A 6,446-nucleotide genomic window follows, 5' to 3' on the forward strand; every position below is an offset into this window, starting at 1 on the left:
GTATGAGAATCTGACCTGTCTTCTGGGTACCTTTAGCTAAATGCTACATTTGGCTAACACTTAGCTCAAACCTTAGCTACTTTTGCCATATCTTTAGCTATTGTTGCCAACCAGAGTCATATTTTACTCATTTTTATTTATCCTTCACCTGTGACATTGTACAGTCTGAGTGAGAAAGATCAGAGGAAAAAATCCTTCTCAGACATTTCACATCAAATTTACATAAAACACAACGAGTGTGAGATTCACGAGAGTGAATCCTGATGAATGTGGAAGAGTGTGTATGGAGTGTGTGAGCCTCCGTCTGTGAATTCACCTCCCTGTGGAAGATGTGACTAACGGATCTCGTGGTTCTCATTACCAGAGACACACCCTGGAAACATTTCGTATAGCTTCAAAATGTAAACGCTTTCTCATAAGACAATTTGAATAAAAACAAACACAAAAAAACAAACAAAAACAAACAAAAAAACCCTCAAGGATTGTTGGGGAAATTGAGCAAGCCCAAAACTTCACTTCACGAAGAATGTGAAATTATGAGAAACGGATGAACGGCCTCCTGAGGCACAAGTCACAAAAACACCAGAGGAGAGAAACTGCTGTTTCTAACAGATAGTGTTCGTGTGTGTGTGTGTTTGTGTGTTTGTGCCAAAACTGTTGTTCGCTGCAACTCAGCGATGTTAAATTCATCACTGAGGAGGCCAGTATTAAAAACTGGAGCCAAGTCCTGGGTCAAAGTGGATCAGTGTGTAGTCAAGAGCAGATGTTTGGTCAGATGGTCTGATAGTTGAGCTCACTTTCTTCTAACAAATTGAAAAAAAAAAAAAAAGACATTTTATTATCTCGCGGAGCCTGCAGTAGCAGACATGGTCGACCATGCCCTGAGGAGTACACAGAAGATCAATGTTAATAAGTCACTTTGCCCCAATCTAAAATTCAGATCTGAACGTTAGTTAAACACACGAAGGCTTTGACAGAGATCATGACCAATAACAATCACATGTGGGATTTGCAGGACCAGCCGCGGGGCGTGTACCAGAAACATGACAAATAAGTGTAGTGACATGAGGATCTACACAAACACGGAGCCTTTAGCTTCACTGACATGTCAGGACTGAGGTCCCAGGATGTGAATGAGACATTCAAAGAATTTGACTCTCACGTCAGCTGTTAGAGTTCAAGTTGGTTCAAGTTTGAGCCACAAAATGTATTCTTTAGAATGATTTATTTTAAAAACAATCCCGTTTACTGATCTGGTTTCACGATGCATCTCCCAACACCACTTTACAGATGACGTCACATTTATTTACAACCTAGGAATCAGAACTCAGTAAATACAGGGTTAAATGTTACCCATCACTGGCTCTATGACTGCAACAGGAAAGTGATACATAAAAACATAGATATACTGTATATATATGTATATTTATATACATATATATATATTTAAACTGGGTTTTAATCTGAGAATTCAAAGCCCAGGGCTGTGGTGTTTTTAGTTAGCCCCAGAATTTCCCTTGGTTAAATGCAGATACAGTCGTTTCTGTATATTTGTTCTTAGTTCACAAAAAACCCCATAATATTTAATTTATCTGGTCTGCAACTTTATATATACTGGCTAACATTTAGCTGTTTTTGCTAACTATTTTAGCTACATTTTCAATCTTGTAATCGTCTCTGTCGAAGTGGAGTAGAATCCGATCATACAAATAAAATCCTTTATTAAAACAAGATGTGAATTTCTAAACAGAATAATTGTTATCATAAAAAGGCAGATATAAACTTAGATACTGAGAACGGAATTTATCTCAAGGCCAAGGCTTGAATACAAATGACAGACCAGGCAGAGAGTGTGTGTGTGTGTGTGTGTGTGTGTGTTTCTATAGTCACGTAGCACCAAGACACACCAAAATAACTTGTTCTATTTAAAACAGTCCGTCTTCTGGTTTCATCATTCTAAATCTTTTGCTCACTTTTTATTTTAATTTAGAGTTTAAAACAGACTGAAATATTAGACGGTGTAAACCTGAGAAGCTCTTCTGCCACGGAACAATTTGAACAGATCTGCTGTCCACCGTTTCAGGCCGCAGACTTTTAATGGGGCTTTTAATGGTCCTGCGTGATTTCAGAGAGGCTGCACTTCAGTCGTGAATGTCACTCATGATCTCTTAATATTTGCTCCTCTCTTTTTTGTTCTCTTTTATTTTGCTTGAATTTAATGCAGTGGTGACGACCGCTGTCACTCTGTTCTGTGTTTAAAGCCTGACTAAACTCTTTCTACAGGGAACTCTGGGAGAACGTGGTGCACACATGTACACAGTAAGTTCAAACTGAGGCTCAACATGGCTGTCCATCTGCTTATCAATGATTTAATGGGCTCCGGGGAGGGGGGGCCTTAGAAGGTTAGAGGAAAAATAAGAAAAAAAGAACAAATTAAAAAAATATATGTTACTTTTTTTTATAAACATTTGTCCTGATCTGTACAAAAATAAACTGCTGTATTCGTAGGATACTGAAGTTCCCGATGGTACCTGAACGCACCTCGAGTGACAGCAGCAACAGCTTGGCTTGTTGTCAATATCTGTGTAGCCGCTCTGCTCCTCAAGTTAGCTTGTAGTTAGCTAGCGCTTACCTGTTTACAATTTTATTTTGCTAAACAAATGTAATAATTGTTGAATAGTACGAAAATACGAAAATACATTCTAAAAGTTGTCGTTAAGTTATACATTTTTACATATTTCTCCTGTAATGTTTCTATACTAATAATTATATTTAGTCACAAATAAGTTTAAACCCATACGTTTACCTGCTGTTTATTTGTTGTTCTCTTTAGCAACATACAGGGGAAAAAGTTTTTGTCTAATGTGAAAATGTTGATTTACCTCGATGATTAATCATATTTAATCGAGATTAATCCACTGCTACCATCTGATTAATTAAAACGTTTGACAGCCCTAATTAAACGGTGAAAAAAACTGTAATTTCTACAAAAGGTCTGTTTACCTTCTATTTTCATTATAAGAGAAATTATAAAAAATTCTCAGTTTTAATATAATTCTAAATGATTTAATTTCTGATATTCCCTCTCCCGCTCTCTCAAAGCCTCAGTCCTCCACTTTGTGAACCACTGGGCTAATCCACTGTAAGATCTAATGATCTTAAACCACTCTGATACTAATCATTTCAACCTTGGCCTCCAAATGAACATTTGTACCACATTTGAAGAAAATCCCCCGAACCTCGGGTTTCAAAGACAATGAGCTGGTTGTAGTTGTGGTGAACTCCGTTAACAAACCACTGATCTGTCCTCCACTTCACAGGGTTTTCCCTCCAAGACTGAATTCAACATTTGGAACCACTTGTTTTTTGGCAGAGTGTTGGACAGAATGATTTACTGTTAGAGCCCTGGTGTCAGCAAACATGCAGCTACATTCATGAGGTAGTTAAAAGTTTGGTAAAGAGCGAGGAAAAGAGAATGACAGAGGGATCACCCGGCAGCACCAGTGAAGCTGTAATTACCACACTGGGCCTGTGCACACAAACTGAAGTGTGAAAACAACAATTTCACGATGAATAAGAGCCGCCTGTCAAACAGCCAATCCTGTTTCACGCCTGTAAAATCCTGCCCAACAAACCAGATAATGTTCATTTTCTCCAGCTGACAAATCCCTGTAACATCCACCAATATGTCGCCGCCAAATGTTTTGATGGATTTGACAATTCTGAAAAAAAAGTCTTAGTTTTAGGCTAGAACTGCTGAGGTTGCACGTATGTTGGCAGGGAAATTGTAGTGTGCACTGGTTCATCGGAGCTTGACTTTCATGGAAGAAAGTTAAGATGAACATAAACACATACGACTGTGACCAGTGTGAATTATCACTGGTTTCTGTGGTGTTTTCCTCTCAGTTGTGTCTTGTAATTCACACGTTTTTCTTTTTTATTTCCTGACAAGTTGGTTGATCCTTTAGGGCTTTAAACATGGCAGTAAAACTTTAGACAAACCACGACTGTGCAAAAACTAGTTAAAACTGTTTTGTAAAATTAAAAAATCAAGAGAAAGTTTTAATCTAGTCTGAGAATGTGTTCTTCTTCAAGAGGGAACCCATGGAGTGTGCCCCGACTATGTTTTCATTGTCTGGACCCTCCCCATCCTGACAACATCTAGATTCTAGATCGTTGTGGAATGTATTCCCACAGTTATTTGATTTTTTGCACTTATATAAATATTAAGACTGTCAAAATAAAGGTGTTAATTAGTGAAATTAATCAGATTAAAATGTCAACTAATGGCCAAGATGACACTCACTTTACACCCAATAATCCTACTCTATATCCTTTAACCCTCTCTCAAACAGTCAAATGTTATTTACACACACTGTGGGAAAACTAATTTGTTTCACTGAAGCAGCTCGAGACCGTGTTTGTGGAGGCTTCAGTTTCAGGTCAGGAGCTCAGCTTGTGTCAGAGCAGCCTCACTGAGAGCAGGGCAGTAAATAAATAAACAGTTGACAAACTGACTGAGACGACTGTGAGGGACGGTAGACTGATTTATGTTGTGGTGGACAATCTTCACTGAAGATCTGAAAGCAACTGCCAAGACAGCAGTAATGACTGAAATCCATAATACTTTTTCATTATTTTCTTGACATTTTTCCACCATAATAATAATGAAACGCACACATCTATCTGATATTATTTTATTCTATTCAGGAAAGCTGATTAATCATTTATCATATATCATTAAATAATATTAGCATTTTTCCACCATAATAATAATGAAACACACACATCTATCTGATATTATTTTATTTTATTCAGGAATACTGATTAATCATTTATTATATATAATTAAATAATATTAATCTTAATTAATCACAGCTACCCTGGGATTAACCAGATACAAACATTTAAATCAGTGGTGTCAAACATACGGCCTATGGGCCGAAACCGTCCCGCTTGGGGTCTCAATCCGGCCCACATGAGGAATTTTGAAAAAAAAAAGTTAAAAGAAATTTAAAAGTTTTTTATTGTTTTTTCATTATTATAATTGATTTTGAAAATGTAATTTTTTTTTTTACTACTAGAATTTGTGGTATTGGGATTGGAGATGCTAGGACCACACTGCAGTTATTTAGTGTGTTTTTTCTGATTCTAGTTTAATGTAATCCATAATCACTCAGGCTGGCCAGCTCCACCCTTGATTACGGCACTCGATGAGAAGATTCTTGGCAGACTTCACAGCTATTGACGGCAGATATTCAAGTAACTGTGAAATGTCACGACCAGAAACGATTTGCAGAAACTGGGTTTTATGTCCAGAAACATGTTGAGAGCTAATTCTACAAATACTTTCAAAGGGATTGTGAGTAGAACCAGCTGACACCTGACTCATCTGTCATCATCCTCACCTCTGACACGCCTCTGCCTGCACGTACTGTACGGTGTAGAAGCACAGAGCCGTGCGTCCTCACACAGTGACCAACACGTACAAAACCCAGAGAGATTAAAAATGGCAGAAGCAAAAATCCCCTCCGATAAGAACCAGCGTCTGTTTCTGATTTTCATCCTGCTTCACATTTGCAAAACATTCATGTCACGGCTATGTCCCCGATGACCTGCATGATTTAATTTGTAGTGAAAAGCTGAAAGAAAAAAACAATCCCAACATGCAACCTGAGGCACGGACCACTCCGACAGTTAGAGCGAAAACAAATCTGAAAAAAAAAAAAACTCCCCAGAATCAACTGGAAAAGTCAGAGAGTGGGAAACACGGCATCATTAGTTCTGCTGCAGAGTCAACAAAGAGAGAGAGTGACATCACGTCCACAATGAGTTAAAAGTCACCAGGATGAGGAGAGCGTTTGTTTGACATCACGAGATGCCAGTGTGTTACTGAGCAGCTAATAAATTCTAGCCTGAAAAGGAGAAAAAAAAAAAGATCCCATGGCCGCTTACATCACACACAAACCTAGTGTTTCACCTACAAATCTGGTGTGTGTGAGTGTGTGTGTGTGTGTGTATAGTCTCTAATGTAGGGGTGTGTGTGTGTAAACTTCCTAAACCAAAAACATTTTTTGGCTGCTCTCCCACCAAATAAAAATTGATCTGCTGCAGCAACTGAATCCCTGGAAGATAACGGCCACTCATGGCATCACAGCTCATACATTCATGTTATGTAACATAGACCTTACTGTAGCTCAGTGACTCCCAACCACTGGGCCGTGGCACACTAGTGGGCCGTGAGAAATCAATAGGTGTGCCGTGGAAAAAGGGTTTTTTTCCCATTAATATATGTATAAATTAACCCTTTCATGCATGACGGTCACTACAGTGGACAGCTATTAAAATGTCATTTTCTATGATAAGAATAGGTTTTGATGGCAGTGTTGCATATAAGCCTCTACAGTGGATTCTCAGGCGTCCACTGTAGTGACCGTCATGCATGA

General features: G+C 38.4%; 1 protein-coding gene across 1 annotated transcript in view; it reads right to left on the reverse strand.

Annotated features, from left to right (window-relative positions):
* The window catches only part of galnt16 (UDP-N-acetyl-alpha-D-galactosamine:polypeptide N-acetylgalactosaminyltransferase 16), a 32,071-nt gene that overhangs the window by 10,302 nt on the left and 15,323 nt on the right, over positions 1-6,446 (reverse strand). The gene's annotated exons all lie outside the window — the stretch shown is intronic.

Source organism: Cynoglossus semilaevis, chromosome 1, assembly GCF_000523025.1.
Source record: "Cynoglossus semilaevis isolate Cse_v1.0 chromosome 1, Cse_v1.0, whole genome shotgun sequence".
In the NCBI taxonomy this organism is placed as follows: Eukaryota; Metazoa; Chordata; class Actinopteri; order Pleuronectiformes; family Cynoglossidae; genus Cynoglossus; species Cynoglossus semilaevis.